This window comes from Dysidea avara, chromosome 1 (assembly GCF_963678975.1).
Source record: "Dysidea avara chromosome 1, odDysAvar1.4, whole genome shotgun sequence".
Classification (NCBI taxonomy): Eukaryota; Metazoa; Porifera; class Demospongiae; order Dictyoceratida; family Dysideidae; genus Dysidea; species Dysidea avara.
In genome coordinates, this window is record NC_089272.1 from 5,562,358 (window position 1) to 5,583,091 (window position 20,734).

At 39.1% G+C, this 20,734-nt stretch overlaps 4 long non-coding RNA genes across 5 annotated transcripts in view; 3 read left to right on the top strand and 1 right to left on the bottom strand.

The window, feature by feature from the left end:
• Positions 1-20,734, bottom strand: part of LOC136254613 (uncharacterized) — a 522,347-nt gene that overhangs the window by 154,366 nt on the left and 347,247 nt on the right. The window lies entirely within an intron of this gene.
• LOC136249907 (uncharacterized) lies at positions 62-2,598 on the top strand. The gene is made up of 5 exons (XR_010698383.1): positions 62-132; positions 188-494; positions 1,768-2,213; positions 2,267-2,369; positions 2,437-2,598. It is a non-coding gene; the product is annotated as an uncharacterized lncRNA (long non-coding RNA).
• On the top strand, positions 4,876-5,926 carry LOC136254123 (uncharacterized). The gene is made up of 2 exons (XR_010700324.1): positions 4,876-5,683; positions 5,744-5,926. It is a non-coding gene; the product is annotated as an uncharacterized lncRNA (long non-coding RNA).
• The window catches only part of LOC136254624 (uncharacterized), a 39,855-nt gene continuing 26,021 nt past the window's right edge, over positions 6,901-20,734 (top strand). The window contains exon 1 of the long non-coding RNA XR_010700581.1: positions 6,901-7,062. This is a non-coding gene — a long non-coding RNA (uncharacterized lncRNA). The remainder of the gene's footprint in view (positions 7,063-20,734) is intronic.

Here is a 20,734-nt window from a genome sequence, read left to right on the forward strand (position 1 = left end):
TTCAACTCCTTATGAATTGCTCTATCCGATTCCGGCCGAACAAAATTCGTAATTGCTATGGTAACGGCGTGATTCCGCTATTTAATTAGAACGCGAAATTCGTGATTTGCTCTCCAATGGATTTTGTATTGCGTAAGTTGCTATTTACCATCGTTTGTTGTAAATTTGCAAGCTGTAAACACTTTAGCTTCGAATAAATTTTGTTACCATCGGATAGAGGAGTGTTATGCGTGTATAATGGCGGCCGAACAATTTTGATACCGCCTTCAGAACCAGAGTTATGATGAATAATGTAACTTAAAACTAACTTACCTCCATAGGCTGCTGTACATTGATTTTACGCATAATAATATTTTACGGAAAATTGTAATGTATGGGTTAATTTGACATGAGTTTTGATATGCACGGGCTGAACTTGCTGGGATTGGAGGAAATGAAGACTGTAAGAACATGAAATAGTGAACAATGAATCTCGCAATGAATATATCTATATGGTATGATAGTGTAAACTACAATTGTTGGTTATTATATTTATTATTGTTATATTTTATAATTGTAAAACTCATATGCATGAGCATAGTACAATGATTACTTACAAATTAAATTAGAATGTAAGTAAGTAAGTAATTAAGTGAGTAAATTAATTATTAAGTATAAGTAATTAAGTAAGTAAATTAATTAAGGATAAGTAATTGAAGAGATCACTGGTGTATAAGTGTAGAGAATTGTTGTAGAGTTGGTGCATTGACAGTGACACTTGGTAAAGCATTCCACTGAGGGACTACTCGTGGAAAAAAGCTGTACTTATAGCTATTAACTGTTGAAGATATTGTAACAAATCTTTTGTTGTAACCTCTAGTGATAAGAGAGTTTTTAAACATGCATTCTGGGAGTGAAATATCTATTAAACCATTTAAGATTTTATAAAGAACACATAGAGACTGAATATCTCGTCTCTTCTTCAAGCTGTCCCACTGTAAAGTTGATAACATTGTACTAACACTGCTGTATCTGTTAAAATCGGACATTACATATCTAGCAGCTCTCCTTTGAACAGATTCTAATTTGTTAATGTTAATGTTGGCATAGGGGGACCAAACAAAAGCTGCGTACTCCAAAATTGGTCTGACATATGTACAATAAGCATCAACTCTAATATTCCTCTTTAGTTATAAGATTTCCTGAGACTACATGAGTAGCTATCTTCATTTGATATGCCAGTATGTCAGTCATTCAGAGTCCAGTTCAGGTGACCCCACCTAAAGCACAGCAAAGTTTGCATCATTTACTCAGGTGAATTGGCAGGGAAGCACTCATTTTTTTGTGGGTCCACTTCTGAGTTAGAAAATTTTTACATTTTGTGAATTTACCATTTTTGTTTGTTTTATGGAAGTCACATTGTTCAGGCATATTATTATATATTCCCCACCTAGGGAATATATAATCTATGGCTTGCCATTTTCTAATCCTTTTAGTGTGCACATGCAGTACTAGTTTCAGTAGTAGGTGTTCTAGAAGCAGTTCCATTGGGAGCTATAACATATACCATTATTCTATTGTAATCCAATACTATAGTGCTGCTGTGGTGAAGCTTTATGTTTACTAAAGGAGATTGGTCATGCATCATAGCCCCGGGCATGTCTATGCTTGTATTACTGTATGTTAGAAGTGGTGCTGCTAATCACGTATTTGAATAATTGTTATGTGGTTGGCATATTTGATGACACAATGTGTGTTAATATTGCTCATTGTTTCAAATTGTCACAGGGATGCACTGGTATAGAGCAGATGACTCAGGAGACACTGGAGCTGAAGGCAAAGACCTACTTCAAGGCAGGCATCTGATGACACAGCTGAAAGACAAACTAAGGAATGAGACGGGTATCACCAAATAGCCGAGCTTAACCTTGCAGTGTAAGGGGGTGGGGCTGGACTGATGATAGTCATGTGAGACAGAGATAGTGTTTAGTGGTTTTCTACAATGTTGGCTTTCTACAATAAACATAATTGAAGCCTTACTACAGAGCCCAGTGGGAGTGGTAGCACGGGCCATAAAGGTGGGTGAGGTGATATGTTGTTGCCATCTTGGTGTGTGTTGTGAGGGCCATGTACTTCTCCAGCCTCAGAAAGGGTGTGTTGCCAAGGGGATAAGGGAAGCATTTATTGACTATAACAAAGTGTCCACCCACATGATCAAAGCTGCTGCAGGACAGGTGAGCACCAACCACATTCACACAACTATTATTGTTGCCATGATTACACAAAGGAGCATCATCGCACAAACTACAATTGTGATGTTATCGTCTTAAAGAGTTCTACTTCATCATGAAGAAAACTAATGACGCCATGGCAACCGGTGGCATGTACAAGTGAGTACATGCTACAGTATGTAACCAGTCATGTCCATTTATCTGTCTGTCTTTCCGTCCATCACAGGACAAATCTATACTGAGTCTACTGACATTCAAGAAACACCTCAGATCATTATTTAACACAATATTTAAATTTGAGTCAGTGTACAATACATATTATATTGTAAGAAATGTCATCCTTGTAAGTATAACAAAACATGCAACACAAGCACATGGTTTACTTGTGCATGTCGTCATTGGATTGAATAATCCATCCTGTACAAGATACATAAAGGTTCACCATCCGTCATCATCCTTATAAACATATCAGTCACCTTAAGTTCATAGGATTAGAAAATGGCAAGCCATAGATTATATATTCCCTAGGTGGGGAATATATAATAATATGTCTGAACAATGTGACTTCCATAAAACAAACAAAAATGGTAAATTCACAAAATGTAAAAATTTTCTAACACAGAAGTGGACCCACAAAAAAATGAGTGCTTCCCTGCCAATTCACCTGAGTAAATGATGCAAACTTAGCTGTGCTTTAGGTGGGGTCACCTGAACTGGACTCTGAATGACTGACATACTGGCATATCAAATGAAGATAGCTACTCATGTAGTCTCAGGAAATCTTATAACTAAAGAGGAATATTAGAGTTGATGCTTATTGTACATATGTCAGACCAATTTTGGAGTACGCAGCTTTTGTTTGGTCCCCCTATGCCAACATTAACAAATTAGAATCTGTTCAAAGGAGAGCTGCTAGATATGTAATGTCCGATTTTAACAGATACAGCAGTGTTAGTGCAATGTTATCAACTTTACAGTGGGACAGCTTGAAGAAGAGACGAGATATTCAGTCTCTATGTGTTTTTTATAAAATCTTAAATGGTTTAATAGATATTTCACTCCCAGAATGCACGTTTAAAAACTCTCTTATCACTAGAGGTTACAACAAAAGATTTGTTACAATATCTTCAACAGTTAATAGCTATAAGTACAGCTTTTTTCCACGAGTAGTCCCTCAGTGGAATGCTTTACCAAGTGTCACTGTCAATGCACCAACTCTACAACAATTCTCTACACTTATACACCAGTGATCTCTTCAATTACTTATCCTTAATTAATTTACTTACTTAATTACTTATACTTAATAATTAATTTACTCACTTAATTACTTACTTACTTACATTCTAATTTAATTTGTAAGTAATCATTGTACTATGCTCATGCATATGAGTTTTACAATTATAAAATATAACAATAATAAATATAATAACCAACAATTGTAGTTTACACTATCATACCATATAGATATATTCATTGCGAGATTCATTGTTCACTATTTCATGTTCTTACAGTCTTCATTTCCTCCATTCCCAGCAAGTTCAGCCCGTGGCGAATCTGTTTCAGTCATCTCGTGTGTTGTGAGTTGTGTTGTGAGTTGGCAAAGGAAATCTTCACCTACTGTAGTAAGACTAGTTGCCTGTATAATTCGCTCCTTGACTTCGCTACATCACTTGAGAAGAAGAACCCCGAGGAACCCAGCTGGGTTGGTTCGAGGGTTTTGTCCCCGAGATTCACCAACCCCCTGAGTAATCTGACTTTACGTAAAACAAACAAAAACGGTAAGTTCACCAAACGAGAAAAATTTTCTAAGTCAGAAGTGGGCCCAAAAAAAAAATTGGACAGGTGTCACAGTGATATGTGTTTCCCCGAGTTTCGTGTTTCCCCGCACACATATCACTAGGGATCCGTGTTTCCCCACACACATATCACTAGGGATGCGTGTTTCCCCGACAAAGGCGCTAGTGATATATGTTTCCCTTCCAGTTTATCAGTTTTTATAGCTACCACGCCCAACACCCGCGTTTAAATTCTGCTGCTGATATACTACGAGTCGACTAGCTAGCTACTGCTGCTCTATAGCACGCGTCACAGTACTATAACTACTGCTGTTAGTACTATACTATAGCTGCATGCTACTGCTACTATACTGTTACTAAACTGCAGTCACTGCTTAGTACTGCCTCTACTGCTACTATAGCTGTAGCTATAGATCTATTATATACACTCATGCTATTTTTATAGCTACTACCTACTGCTTATACTGCTAGATGCTAATATTGCTAGTATTACACTAGCTATACATGTTAGCTGTTACTGCAGTTGCTACTGTTGCTATACTGCTTGCTGAAACCGAATTTAAATTGTACATTTTGCATTCTTGATGAAGCAATTTAACTTTTTACTTTTACTTTACAGTGTCCAGCATGAAGATCTGATAGCAACTAGTGCGGCTGCAGTCTTTGAGCTAAAACATGTATACTTTGACACACTTATAACACAGATGAACAGAAAATGGGCCAAAGAAAGGAAAATCCCTCCTACCTCAGGATTCAAACTGCAGGCTATCCAATGTCTAGTCAAGCACCAAACTCAGTCTCCTCCATATTTGGTTAATTCTCTGTTTCTTGGCACACAAAATAGGATTCATCTACCCTGCATGGTACATGTTATATGCTGCATGTCTGCGAATCTATAAGTTACAATAGAATGCATTGTGCTACCAATAAAGACAAGCAGTTGGTCTTAATACAGTACAATTCTAAGAGCTGCACTGCATATTATATCTCTTGTATGCATCAATTGTGTATATACAATTGAGCTAATACTTGTGTGCACGCATGCATGCTAAGTTCATATATTCAAGTAGTTTTTAGCTATATACTTGAGAGATTTTCACTGGACACGCAGGGTTTGCACTACTATAGAGTGCTTAAGTTGAGTTTTCTTGAGAGGTTTTGGACAACTCGAGATATTTTACTTTTAACTGATAGTGAGACTTTCAGGTTCTTAAGAGACTTTAGTTACTCAAACTGCTTGTGAGAGCTTAGAGATTTTTGACTACTTAAGAGATTTTTGACTACTTAAGAGATTTTACTTTAGTGACTTGATTAATTTAGGTATTTGAGAGATTTTAGACTATGTGCTTGAGAGCTTTTCACTTGAGAGACTTTTGACTATACTTGAGAATTTATAGAGATATTTCAGTACTTGAGAATTTTTACTTAAAAGTTATGTGACTACCCAAGAGACTTTCACCTAAAAACTTTAGACTACTTGAGAGATTTTATATTTGAGAGATCTCAGATTTTTGCTTTACAGATTTTCCAGTCAGTTATGTACTTCCAAAGTCACTTTACTGTACAGGTATTAATCTATTGCAAGATATCTGCATGGACAAGAAGTCACAAGATAATATTATGTGCAGAGCATGCAGGAGATGAAAGTTTAAGCCATCCATATACTATTGTGATTGGGTATGCCAGCATAATGTGAGTGTTGGATTTAGCTATGTTGTTCTTGTTTTCTCTTCATAGGTGAAATATGACAAATGGACACACATGCTATTTGGAAGTGGCTGAAGCCAAATTCTATATACTGTTTATAGAATTCCATCAAACTATTTGCAGAAAACATTACACAGTATAGTAGCTAACTTAATTTTTATTATTGTATGTGTGTTATCTACTCCATTCTCATACATATTTGTCTTCACTTCAGTACTAGTAGCAACAAGTAGTAGGAAGTATAGTATAGTTGTACTAGCAAGTGTTAGCTATAGTAGCACCAAGCAAAGTATAGCAGCGAATAGTAGCTGGTAGTATAGTGGCAAGTATAGTATAGCTATAGTGGTAGCAGCAAGTATAGGAGCAGTATAGCCATAGCAGTAGCAGCAACAAGCAGTAGTCTAAGTAAAGCAGCAAAAGGAGCTCAGATCCTACATACAGTAGCTGGCGCAGCTAGTAGAAAAGTAGTATAGCAGCAGGAAAAGGGGCAGCAGTGGCTAGTAGCAGTAGTAGAAGCAGCAAAGTAAAAACAGTATATGTACATGCACTTCGAAACTGAGCGTCAGGGAAACACGCATCCCTAGAGATATGTGTGCGGGGAACATAATACCCGGGGAAACATATATCACTGTGACTTGTAGATTACTAGCCAGTTAGTGATATGTGTGCGGGGAAACACGGATCCCTAGTGATAAGTGTGCGGGGAACACAAAACGCGGGGAAACACATATCACTATGACACCGGTCCGGTCCGTTCCGGGTTTTAACGAAGGCCGTTGACGTTTGGCCGTTAAGTAGAGTGATCGAGCAAATTGGAAATCTGTAAGCTGTTTCTTGGCAGCCGTTAAGATGGAGTAATCATTCCCTTGTACTTGTTTAAAAGTTAGTTGGTCAGGCCCATAGATTCTTACAAGTAGCCGCTAGCCACTGTAACAAAGAGCATGGGAATGGCAGAGACTGGCATACTGCAGTATTTGCTCACAGCCGTCGCAGTCACACTGTTATCTCGCGGTTTATTCCGCTTGTCTTGCTTATCAGTCATCGTCGATGAGGGAACAGCCATTGGCATACATCTGTAGATTTAGCTTGGATACTAGCTAGTCTCGTGCCCATACGGGCCCGCGCTAATACGCAAATTATCGCGGCAGTTAATAACATGTATTCTAAATATTCGTGCAGGCAAGCACGTGAGTGGCTTGAAGGGCGTTCACGAAGAAGAAACCATTTTTTCCGTCTATATACTACACAACTTCAGGAAAAGTTAGGCTCTACAGAAGGTGGTGATCCAGCTGTTGGTTGGGTCGTCTATCGGCCCGACGACATAGTAGTCTTCACTTCCACTATTAAAGGTACTAAGTTATTTGTTTAGTTTGACTGTATATCCGTGGGTGGAGAATCTGTTATGGATTAGCAGCAAAATTATATTTATGTAGCGTAAATATTCCGGCATGAAGTAACAGTACAGGACTGGGTACAGATCCCCTTATGCACACCGGCGCCAGGTCAGGCAGCGGGTGGGGATTTGTAGGGGATTCGTCGCCATGTTAGGGGCATTTGCAACACGAATAGTCATACTTGGCCATATTGTTAGTGATTCCCGGGATAAATAATGCGAATTAGTGGGGATTTGTAACTCGAAGTTGTCCCCAGGGGTGGGGAATTTGTCATCTAGCATTTGCAAATTCCCACCTCTGGGGTAGGTGAGGCTTGACATTGATAGGTGCATTGGTGACTTTAGATGGCTCCAATCAACGATTTATGTAATAGTACAATTACATATCAAAATAGCCCATATTAAAAGTAATCCTTGGAATTACAAAGTTAATATAATTTACTAAAGTTAGCGGAATTCTGCATTTTTACATACATTGATAGGCTCAAAACACATTAAAATGAACCCTAGGAAACAAATCATATTGATAGAGCCTTTAATAATGCATAACAGCATCTTACTAAATTTATCAACTTACATGTTGGCTTTCAGGATGATTTGGCCGTAAATTCTGTATAAAAATGAAAAGGCGGAGTAAAGGAAACCTGCCCTTAGTCCAATTCCTACGAAACAAGTTGATGTTGTGCTACTTCTAAAAACCTGGCGCCGTGCAGCTAGCTAACACATCTGGACTTAACTATAGACAGTATATGAATGAACCAACTATGTATTACTGTTTTAAACTCGTATTTCGTAATTCACGAAATTTTTGTAATTCGTTCAATTATGTTGCTATGCACTGCTAAGGAAACGTTTGTTAACAAACCGCTTTTACCAACATATTATGCACAGAAGTATCTTCTAAACTGTTTTATAGTGTGACTAACGTGTTTTTCCCACAAATTCTCCACAAAGCCTCAAAGCTGCTCTTCATTTTTGTTCGCTTATGTAAGGGATACGCCCCCTTTCAACTCGAAGGGATACGCTATTCCTGGTAGACTACGAGGCCTGCACCGCTGTTTTTCAGTTGCTAAACGCCTGAAAACCCCAAAGGGAAGGTTATTTATAAAGTCAGAGGAAAGTCGCCACACCTGTATTTCAGACTTTCGAAAAGAAACCACCTCGGAGCAAAGTTTACCTGTGCAGAATTTTGATATAGATTTCAATTCGCTTTTAATTCTTACATAAAAGTTGCTTTTACCATTATTTAATGATTTTGCTCACGTGGGTGCGTACGGACAAACATAGGTAGATATGTAGATAGGTAGATATGTAGATAAGTACACACACACACTTTTACGGAAACAATTTCAGTAAACCAGGCGCACGCCCACAACCAGCCTTTGGCCGGCTGTGGGCGTGCGCCTGGTTTAATAATCAATACATATGGTAATTACTGTCCGTATTAGGTTATTAACCTGATTAGTTTAGGGTAAATTCCCATAGTGTTGGTAACGGGTGAATCCCACGATACATTGCACGTTTATGAATCAGTGGTGGAAATCGTGGAAAAGCAGAGTATCTACTGCTAGCTACAACCGTGAATTCATGTGGAGTGTTCCCGAAAGGCATGTGAATAACTAACAGTCCATATTAGTTGGTTATCACTTCTCAATCTTGCTAGCATTTTGCAACTTGTCTAAAATCACGGTCATTTTGCACCTTTTAGTGTGTTTGATGTATTTTTGGGGGTGCATACTTCTCGGTAGTAATTAAAAGTATTATAAATTCAAATCTTTTCATATGTATTGGGATTGTGATGAAAATATGGTAAATTTACTGATACTAATGGAATTCCTAAAGTCAACCTTAGTTTCTGGTCACCTGCCCACCTGGAAACCTGGAACCCCAGTAGTTTATGAGGACTATGAGCTCCCGCCAAATATAGTAATATCAAAGAGGTGAACATGTGTTCACTTCCAATGGTTTTGTACTGGAATAAGCATGTTTTCATGTTGTAAACATGTATACACGCCTGAATCATCCATACTAAATGTATGGGATATTTTTAAAGCCTCATAACTCTGTCAGTATCAAAGTGCTATCTTTTGATTACCAGTTCTGGCATTTAAAGGCTTCATAGTGCTACTAAATGTTTGGGCAGTTGGCCTATGTAACAAGAGTTATTAACAAGGAACGAGGGCTCAGGTGAACGCGAACCGACTACATTATTAATATTACAGGTGCTTGAGTGTGTGTGACCCAGAAAAAATCAAGGGATACTAAAAAATTTTAACACTGTAAAAGATTGCAATACTCTAATAGAACAGTCAGCGGTTCTATTAGAGCGATCACTCTACCCTTAATTCTTATATTAGAACAGTCAAGTATATATGCTGCACTACTAAACTGTTACTTAGTATACTGAGCTATAATTAATGCTTCTGTTACCAGTAACAAAGTATCTTCAGTGTTTAGCATTGACCACTAGCCTAATACCATCAGGTAGCTAGGCCATAGCTTGAACTTTCCTAACAATTCAAATGTGGTCCGCTAATGATTATCCTATAGTAACTCTTTAAACTTCTAATTCCTTATTACTGAACACTGGTATACTAACTGGCAAGCATTAATTTGCTGAGCTCAACTTCAACTTTTCCATGACTAAACAACTGTATGGTATAGGTTGGCAAGTCGTAACCCTTAGTTAAAACATCAACTTACCACATGATCGCTGAAAATGTAGCACTCAATGACGCAAAACTTTGACAGTTACCTTTACTGAATAGAAGGCTGGAAACACATAGTGGGCTAAGACTTCATCTTAAATGAAGTGTTTCTGGTGTGTAATAGTTTAATTTTATTTGAACTATACTCACATAGCTAATAATGTTGCTAACCAGTATTGAAAGTTTATTTGGATACAGTGGAAACGGAAACCGGAAACTGAAAGTGGAAAACGAAAATGGTCAAATCATCATATAAATGTACCCTAGAGTATAACCCTTGTTTAGTGGCCACCTCCCTTAAACCCGCAGAGAAGTTTTCAGAAATGTGTGTTTACACAACATGGGCACGCATAGCGACACTAGGTGGGTTAACTTAATTCTTATAGCCTACCAATACACATAGATTAAAAGTGTTTACTGGGCTGCTTGGAGAAGGTTAAATGAGCACTGTAACTAAAGTGGCCTACTTGCTATGAAGTGGTGAACAGCGACGAGTTGCATCTCTGTGTTTCTAAATTCTTGCCACGTGTTTAATTTTGATTGTGGGCTTACTCCCAAGAGTCATATATGGCCTGATGCAAAATTTCACGAAGAATTGAATGGAAGTTGTTGAAAAGCAATAGGATCAACTACCATCGAGTTATCGACTATTTTATAAAGATATGTAAAGGGTTTGCGTGTTTCCTTACTGAAAAGTTATTTTCACATTTAGCGTAAAACGCTAAGTATCATTTTAATCCTTGCTACATCACAAGTAGAATGACATAAATTGCATAGCCATAGGATGGATGCTTCGAAAGTTACAGCGCTTTGTACAAAGCACGCGTGTTGATTAGGATTAAACCCAGTTTTCTGGATTATGTGGGTTTAAGGGTTAAAGACCACCTCCATAAAAAGACCACCTTGTAATTAGATCTCAAAGATGGCTAAGGCACCTTTTATAAAGATCACCTCTTTACAATGACCACCTCTTCACATTGCAATAATAGCTAGGTTCCAAACATCTTATGTCAGACCACTTTATCAAATAGCAGCTATATAAAAAGACTCGGCTCTTTGTTGATACTGTAAGTTGTAGTGTATAGCTACATTTTACTTGCGTGGAATATTTTTGTATGACACATTCTGGTACTATAGTATTATCTATGCTGGTACAAACTAAGCGATGATGGTATATGACTCGAGTGAAGTGTGGACAAAGAGATGACATTGATATGAGTCATGAAATACATGTTTGAAGCTTACCAAATATTATCATGTAAAGAGTTGGTCTATATCAAAGGTGACCAAAAAGTGGTTCTTAGCCATCTTTGAGTACAATTTGGTCTTTATACAAAGGTGGTCTTTATAAGAAGGTGGTCATTACTGGTGGCCAATAAACAAGGGTTTTACTCTAGGGTACATTTATATGATAATTTGACCATTTCTGTTTTCCATTTCCACTTGCCGTTTCCATTTTCCATTTCCACTGTTTTCAATTACCCATATGGAAAAACTGGTATCATCAAGGTCAAGCCAATTATTGGCTAAGAAACTGGTTTTCCCCACCCACTTGGTAAACCATAAATTACCCCTGCTGACAAGTGTTAACATCATAACATAACAGCAAAGAATGTGTAAATAGGGATGGTATATTTGGCGGAATTGGCGGAAACAGCGGAATCGTAGCTTACAGATTATGGACAGTCTTAGAGCACCCATCCATCACCACCCAGCTGCTCACTGTTACGCATATAAAAACAGCTACATAGAACTCACCACGATTAAAGCATATGGTCTATGTATCGCTGATCTTGCAGCTTAACACTCTGTAGCAATCAATTCTTAGAGTGTAGTCCTATCTCAACCATCACATCCCATATAATATTTTGAAGCATGTGTTACTAGAAGCGCGATGCTTATAATTGAAAATCTGTATAAGCCACCTCAAGAAAATAGAGTATGGCTACCTACAACTAAGCCTGACCATTCAACACCAGTTAAAGAACATTCTAGAATGCTCTTTGGTAACTAGCTATAGGACACTTCTAGTAGTATGCACTTTAAAATATGGTGTGTTAATTGAAAGGTAGATCATTGAATTAACTGATGAGGCTTGAGATATGACTAAAGTCTAAGAATTAATTGCCACAAATGATAGAAGACAAAAAATCAATGCTACAAAGACCATGCTCTTCAATTGTGGTGAGTTCTATGTAGCTGTTCTATACGTAACAGTGAAGAACTAACTAGTAGTGGATGTTCTAAGACTGTTAATAATCTGTAAACAATGATTCTGCTGTTTCTGCCAATTGCGCCGTTTCTGCTGTTTCCGCCATTCTGCCGTTTCCGCCATTCTGCTAAATATACCATCCCATGTAAATATGTGATTGTAATAACTGTTATTGTAAGGCAGGATGTTGATGGTCACTTTGGTACCACCCTAATGCTCCAAGGCATGTTGAGTACCATAATGTCTGCTAATTTACAATCAGGTAATAACTGGTCAATATCCGATTATTCACCTTCCAATAATCAGTTTTAGTAAACTCTGCAGGTTCACAGCACTAATAGCTAATGAGACATTTCACTTAGAAAGCAGAAGTAGCTACATGAGCAGACCTTTCCTATAGTGCTTATAGCTATACATTGTTTGTGGTCACTTGTGTTGCCCTGGACCCGGTGTTGCACTTGATTACCCGTCCCGTAGCAAGCACCACGTGGTCCACTATGACTCCAATTAATGCACTAGACCGACTCTAATAATATTCAACACGCATTCGTACAAGTGCACAATTACAACAACATACAATAAGTGCCTATAAATAGTGTACAGTTAACAACTACTGTTGCATCACTGCCCTCCTTAGGAAAGCTCGACCCGAGCGTGGTCATGTAAATCTCCTTGGCCTCTTGGTCAAATCACGGAGTGAATACCGACTCCTCTTGCTTCTAGGAGTTACATTAACTTCTGGTTGGACATCAGCCTGTTGTTCACAGACCATTCCTGGCTCGGTATTCTCTTCTTCATCTGATTCGGTATTTATCACATTATCATTGGGGCTATCATTATCCTGTCCTTCTGGCTCACTAGCCTCAGTCATTTCGGTTTCTGCGGTCTCACTGCTGGAGTTAAAGTCTGATTGACCTGGGCTATTAAGCAACTTGTCCACCCATGCTGGTGGTGCTCCTGTCCCCTTACGTTTACCACCGTACCAATAGTATCCAGCTGGGAACTCCTTGGGGCAATGGGATACTCTGCTCTGATGTACTTTAATCTGTGTATCGTTGGGGAAGTACACATTAGAAACAGTTATATCAGGGTCTTCTCTTGACACAACTCTAAATGGTCCATGCCATGGTCTCAGAAGTTTTCTCATTCTCCCAGTTTCCTCATGAGGGAAGTACCCACTGACCAACCTTGAATGTGCTGAGTTTGCTTTTCTTATCATAGCACTTCTTGTACTTCGATTGAGCTCTCTGAATCTGGGAAGCAGCCAAGGTTCTGGCTGATGATAACGACAACATGAGCTCCTCACGATAGTCTGACACTTCAGTAGGATCAAGTGAATTAGGTGATAACAGTGTACTCTCAGAAGGTGTCCTGCAGTCAATACCAAATAACAAAAATGACGGTTTCTCACCAGTACTCTCATGGGGCGTGTTTCTGTATGCCCACAACAGATCAGGTACAGTAAATACTGATCCCACTGCATTCCAAACTTGTCAGCATGTTTATGGAGCATAGACTTAAGGGTACGATTAAACCTCTTGACCATACCATTGCATTCAGGATGGTATGCCGTAGTGTTCATCTTAGTGATTCCCAACTTAGAACAAATGTCTAACATCAAATGTGATAACAGGTTTGTACCTCTATCTGTTAACACTGCTTTTGGAACACCACAAAATGAATCACTTCCTTCGTCAACAATTCTACAATTCTCAATGTCTTCTGGTCTGGCACTGGGAAGACCATAGGCCACTTGGTGAAATAATCCTGAAAGACAACAACATGTTTATTGCCTCATTCTGTTACTGGCAAATCCATTATGTCCAGTCCTAGTATCTGGAATGGCCTTTGCACTGAAATAGGATGTAAAGGCTGTTTCCCATTTCTCTCCCCTCCTGAAACAATAGCACACTGGGGGCATGGTCTACAAAACTTCAAACAATCAGTATACATGCCATCACAATACCACTGACTACTTAATACATAGTGTAACCGATTACCTGAGTAGTGGCCACCCAGAGGTCCACCATGGTATTGCTCCAGCACTTGTGTACGTAACTGTTGAGGGATAATGGCCAATCGACACTTCCTCTTCTTTCCATTGATGAGGTAAAGTATTCCATCTAGAACACAGTAAGAATGTGCTTTCGTAGCAATTACCTGAGCTTGCTTAGTGTCTCCTGGCAGCTGCTTCTTCTCTAAATAATCAATCATGACAGTAATAGAAGGATCCTTTCTCTGTTCTACTTGTAACTCGGGAGGCACAGCATTACATGGTTGTATCAAGTTATGACTGATTAAAATATTTCCAGAGTTGGAACTAATGGCGGCTACTTGCACTTCCTCTTGACCAATGCCTCTACTGGTGACTCTCCACATGGGCTTCTTGACAAGGCATCTGCCGCAACATTCTCTCTGCCACCTCTGTGGACAATTACACTTCCCTGATGCCTTGGCCAAACACTCTTGTCCACCATCAAGCATGACGTCCTGATGGGTTTGGTGCATCTAAGATCGCCTTAACTGCCGTGTGATCAGTTATCACAGTCACCTTATGCCCATCGAGGTAGTAGTGAAAATGAGATAATGCCCAAACTACGGCCAGTGTCTCTAGGTCTGTAATACCATAATTGCGTTCTGATGGAGATAATGCACGGCTGACATAAGCAATGGGATGAGCAAAACCATCAGACTGAAGTTGTGCAAGCATGGCACCTAGACCCATGACTGACGCATCAGTTTCCAGGACAAAATCTTGGATAAGCCAACACTGGACAGCTAACCAGACATTGCTTTAGCTGCTGGAAGGCCACATCACAAGGATTGGTCCACCGAAAGTCAACATCCTTGCGAGTTAACTGATGCAATGGATGGGCAATCTTGGCAAACTGAAGTATGAATCTTCTGTAATAGGAGGCCAACCCCAAAAATCGCTTTAACTCTTTGATATTCTGTGGTGGAACATAGTCTTGAACACCAGCAACCAACTTAGCATTAGGTTTGAGACCTAAAGGAGTTAAGACATGTCCCAAGCACTCTACCTCCTTGCGTAAAAAAACAGCACTTAGCAGGATTAAGTTTCAATCCAACTTCTCTCAACTTTTCTAGGATAAGACATAAGTGGTGTAAATGTTCTGTGAGGGAGGAGGAAAACACCAGCAGATCATCAATGTATGCAGCCACAAATGTGGGACCATCCGCTGGGTTAACAGCTGTCATGACCTGTTGCATCAACCTCTGAAAAACACTGGGAGCATTCATCAAGCCGAAAGTCATGACTCGAAACTCAAAGAGTCCCTGAGGTGTAGCAAAGGCAGTCTTCTCTTGTGAAGTTGAGTGTACCTTGATCTGCCAAAAGCCAGCAGCAAGGTCTAGGGTTGAGAAATACTCCAATTTACCAAGTTGATCCAGGAGGTCATCAATCCTGAGCAGTGGAAAAGTGTCAGCCTTTGTGACACTATTCAATTTTCCTAACTAGGACAACTGGGCTTGACCATGGTGACTTGGAGGGCTGAATCACTGACATTTTCTGCATCTTCTTCAACTGCCTTGCCACAAGAAGCCTGACTGTGTACCTCGGACTTATGATAGGAAAGAGTTTCTGTTGCATGGTAGAATGGATCTAGAGATCATTTTTGATGGCAAAGTACTGTGCAGTCCCATTTATATCAAGATGGATGCCCATGAACAGCTACTACTTTCAGAGGGAGTGTGTAGTCAGTTAGGCATTGTGGAATACCACCAGAATGTTTGGCCAGGCAGGAAGTTACCATGTGCTCCTGATACTTCAGTTATAGTGGCAAGACAGGTACGAGTACTCAGAACTACAACACTTCCAGCTGGATGAGCTGTGAGAGTGGCTGTGACAGTTAGTGATAGCAAGGAACAGTCTAAGAGTGGTAGAGGTAAGCTGTGATACCTCAGGAGTGACTGTACACAATTCACTTGTTCAGCCAGATATGAATGGTAGAGTGATTGTAACGATACTGGGTTTACAGACACTTACAGGAGGGTCATTACTGGGTCAGGTGACTGCAGAGTTCAAAGTAAGGTAAATTAAGTGCTAGGACATGTGGCCAAATACTTTTCAAAGTAGTTGGCCATTTTCATAAGTATTTGGCCATTTATAAAAGTAATAAAGTAACCCATTACATTAACAATTTAACACCAAGTATTCAGTTGACAAAACTGTAATTTATGACATAGTAAAAGACAATTATTACACAAGCAACCAACTATCCCAACAATCCAGTACACTTTGAGTTTCTGACATGCATGTGCTGTCTTCATTGTCAGCCTCACATTCAGATTCCGACAGTTGTTCAATATCATTTTCACTATCAGTGTCAACATTTATTACACCCTTGACATCTGTTGAACTGCAAGGTTTTGAAATGTCAGTGGTTTCCTTCCTTTTTATAATCCTTTCTTGGGTGCTGATTTATTCTCCGCTTTTTCTCTTGCCACCATAAATCAATACTGGGATTAGCATCAAAACTCGCTAGTGGAATGACATCTGTATTCAACCTTAGCAGGTCATCTAATTGTTGATTGTTCAAAAGTGACTGCTTTTCAGTTTTGATTATTTTGAGCTGTGAAAATATTCTTTCAAGGTTTCCATTGGAGACTGGCAGTGAAAACAGTAACTCTACTAAACTTAAGCAGTTCCTCCATGCACTTGAACAAGGACAGTGGAAGAGACGCCACCAAACTGCTTGATAATCCATAGTGGATAAGGAAAAAAACTGAATGGCATATTCTACCATCTCTTTAAATTCTGATAGTATTACATCCACATCATTGCCTGCGCCTTCTAATGGTGGTTTGAATCTTGTAGATAGTCTTGTTACTGATGACCATGGCTCTGTTGTGAAGGTACCACTTTCATCCTGATTTTCATCAACAATTTTTTGCCATCCTTGTGTTGCAAGAATCTCGATGATGTCCCTGAAAAGTTGCAAATCAGACCATTCCAAATGCTGTTTTATACAGTTAGTCTTTGTACAGTAAAGCTTATAATTTCTTTCAAACGTGCTTTTTACTTCAGTTAGGTTTTTCAACTTTTGAAGTTGATAGACATTTGTTTCTCCACCTTCATCAGTGAGCTTTTGAAGTGTACTGTTATAAACTGGCCACTGTTCAAGGATTTTAGGGCTCAACCTATCAGTTACCTTGATAGTCCAAAGTAAGAAGGTAAGTGTAGCAAGTAAATTTAATTCATCTTCCTGCATTCACTTAGAAAAAAATTGCACACGGCGTAAGCAAATCAACAAATAGCGCACAACCTAAAAGATACTTGGCATCTGTCCATTTTGTCAAATACCCTTTCAGTTTAGCCTTATCTGCAGCCTTTGTAGATGAATCCTCAATAAGCGATGCAATGTGGTTGGTATAAACTCCAAATTTTGATAACACACGTTTCATAGCATTGATTTTATGACTGACCCATCTAGTTCCACTTGCTCTTATAGGTTTAATGCCATTATCATCAAAACTTAGGCACTGTTTCAAATCAGTAATAATATCTTGTATCTCCCTACACTTTTTAGGTGATTTGTTGTACAAGTAGAATAGACAGATTAACATATCATCTATATGGTCAAATACTGTGCCAGTAAGAGCATCTAATCCAAAACAGCCAAGCTATAAAAAAAGGGTGCGGCCCTCAGAAAGGCTATGGTGAAAAAAGATGTGAAATCCAAGGTGGCGGCCAAGAAATGGCTGTGATGGTAGGTTAATGGTAAAAATTTTAATAATGACAATTCAGGTAAATTTTGTGAAGCGGCACAAAAATTCACCTGAATTGTTGTTATTAAAATTTTTACCATTACCCTACCATCACAGCCATTTCTTGGCCGCCACCTTGTATTTCACATCTTTTTTCACCATAGCCTTTCTGAGGGCCGCACACTTTTTTTTACAGCTTGACTGTTTTGGATTAGATTTCATTTCTTTTTGTATTTGTATACCCCAAAGCCGGCCTATAGCCAGCTTTGGGACTTTTTTAACCTATGTTTTTTTCTTTACTACAGGAAGAAGAAAAGATGAAGTAGATGTACTTTAAATATTTTATCAGTAAATGTACAAATTATATATATAATACATATGTGACCAGAATTGCGAAAAGGGGCCTTCCACACACATCCAATTTGCCAACTTTGACAATTGATAACTTCAGATTGGAAAGAGCTATGAAAGAGCTATTGCCTTGAAATTTGGGCAGTGGTGATTTCTTTGCAGCTGAACTCTCTACAAGGTAATTTCTTCTAGCTGATCTCTTTACAGGGAGATTTGTTTGTAGTTGAACTATCTACAAGGTAACTTCTTTAAGCTGATCTCTCTACAGGGTGATTTGTTCGTAGCTGAATTCTGTACAGGTGATTTGTTTGCAGCTGAGCTCTTTACAAAATGGTTTCTTTGTAGCTGAACTCTCTACAAAGTAACTTCTTCTAACTGATCTTTCTACAGGGTGATTTGTTTGTAGCTGAACTCTCTACAGGTGATCTGTTTGAAGCCGAACTCTCTAAATGATGGTTTCTTTGTAGCTGAACTCTCTACAAGTTAACTTCTTCTAGCTGATCTCTCTACAGGGTGATTTGCTTGTAGCTGAACTATCTACAAGATAACTTCTTCTAGCTGATCTCTCTACATGGTGATTTGTTTGTAGCTGAATTCTGTATAAGTGATTTGTTTGCAGCTGAGCTCTTTAAATAATGGTTTCTTTGTAGCTGAACTCTCTCAAGGTAACTCCTTCTAGCTGATGTCTTTACAGGGTCACTAGTTTGTAGCTGAATTCTCTACATGGTGGTTTCTTTGTAACTGAACTCTCTACAAGGTAATTTTTTCTAGCTCATCTTTCTACAGGGTGATATATTTGTAGCTGAATTCTGTACAGGTGATTTGTTTGCAGCTGAGCTCTTTAAAGAATGGTTTCTTTGTAGCTGAACTCTCTACAAGGTAACTTCTTCTAGCTGATGTCTCTACAAGGTCACTAGTTTGTAGCTGAGCTCTCTACATGGTGGTTTCTTTGTAACTGAACTCTCTACAAGGTGACCTCTTCTAGCTGATCTTTCAACAGAGTGATCTGTTTGAAGCTGAACTCTCTACAAGGTAACTTCTTCTAGCTGATCTCTCTACAGGGAGATTTGTTTGTAGCTGAACTCTCTACATGATGGTTTCTTTGTAGCTGAACTCTCTACAAGGTAACTTCTTCTAGCTAATCTCTCTACAGGGAGATTTGTTTGTAGCTGAACTCTCTACGTGATGGTTTCTTTGTAGCTGAACTCTCTGCAAGGTAACTTCTTCTATTGATCTCTCCACAGGGCGATTTGTTTGTAGCTGAACTCTCTACATGGTGGTTTCTTTGTAGCTGAACTCTACAAGGTGATTTTTTCTAGTTGAACTATCTCTTTCCATAGTTGTATGAACTCCCTACAAGGTAACTTCTTCTAGCTGATCTCTCTACAGGGTGACTTGTGTGTAGCTGATCTCTGTACAGGTTTCTTATTTTTAGCTGATCTCTTGAATTCTCTTCAGGGTGACTGCTCTATTAGGATGACTGCTCTATTAGAGTATCTCGATCTCGCACTTGCTGCACCAAGTTGGATTTCGTGTTATAACTCCGTGGCTTTAAGTCTGATTCTTCTACACCATTGATGAGCCTTTCTAAGATAATTACTCCATCTGTACAATGATTTTCAAAGCATTGCCCCAAGCGGTTTATCTGGTACTGCATGGTAGGCGTGGCAAGCAGTCGTTTTTTTATTAGCTAATCTCGATTGCGTAATTGTTACACACTGTTGGTTTTTTCGTTGTATCTTCCTGTTTTTTAGCTCGATTTCTTTCAAACCACAAAAGGTTTGAGGTTCAATAGTTAACTTATTCACCCACCGATTTTCAGCTTCTTTCCATACGCGGTTTACCCTGTAGGCGTGACAACATATTGGTGTTATTTTTCGTGAATAATCGCTCATAACTCTTTGCCTGTTTATCGTATTCCAGCCAAAGTTGGTACCGAGATGCACCTTTATATCCCCCTTCTGTGTGCCAAATTTCAAGGCAATCGGATATGGCGTTCGAGTTTTATAGCAGTTTTTGTAAGTGTGCGACAAGAAAAAGAAAAATAAGAAGAAAAAAAAACCAAGAAATTGAGCCAATTTTTGAAGTCGCATATCCCGGGAACGCGCGAAGTGATTTCGCTCAAATTTGGAATGTGGAGTGCTGCAGTTGGAGGGCATGTCCACAGCAAAAATCGTCTTGTTTCATTAAGGACGCACAGAGCTACGGAGGTGCGAAAATTGCGTTTTCTTTCTTCCTGTCAATATACTCACGGGTGTTACGCGCCGGCTTCTTGGGCCGCACGACACACTACCGTGTGTCTTGATCTTTGATTGCTAACTCAAGCCGATGCGCTAGACACCATACCCACCATATCCAGTCCAGCTTAGTCTCAACCAATCCCTTCAAACCTCTTCCGGCAATGTTGGTCGATGCCCAATCAGTTCCCACACCTATTAATTTCCTGCAGGCATCAGTATCTAAAAATGGAAATCCTAAATCACACAGTACTTTTTCTAGTGAAGCAAACAGCCCTTCGCCAGTAGCTGATGATGGACAATCCACCATAAGGTAAGTCATTTTGCTATGTTCTTTTTCATCACTGGCATTAGTATCACAATATACTGCGAGGAACATTACATTTTCAACAT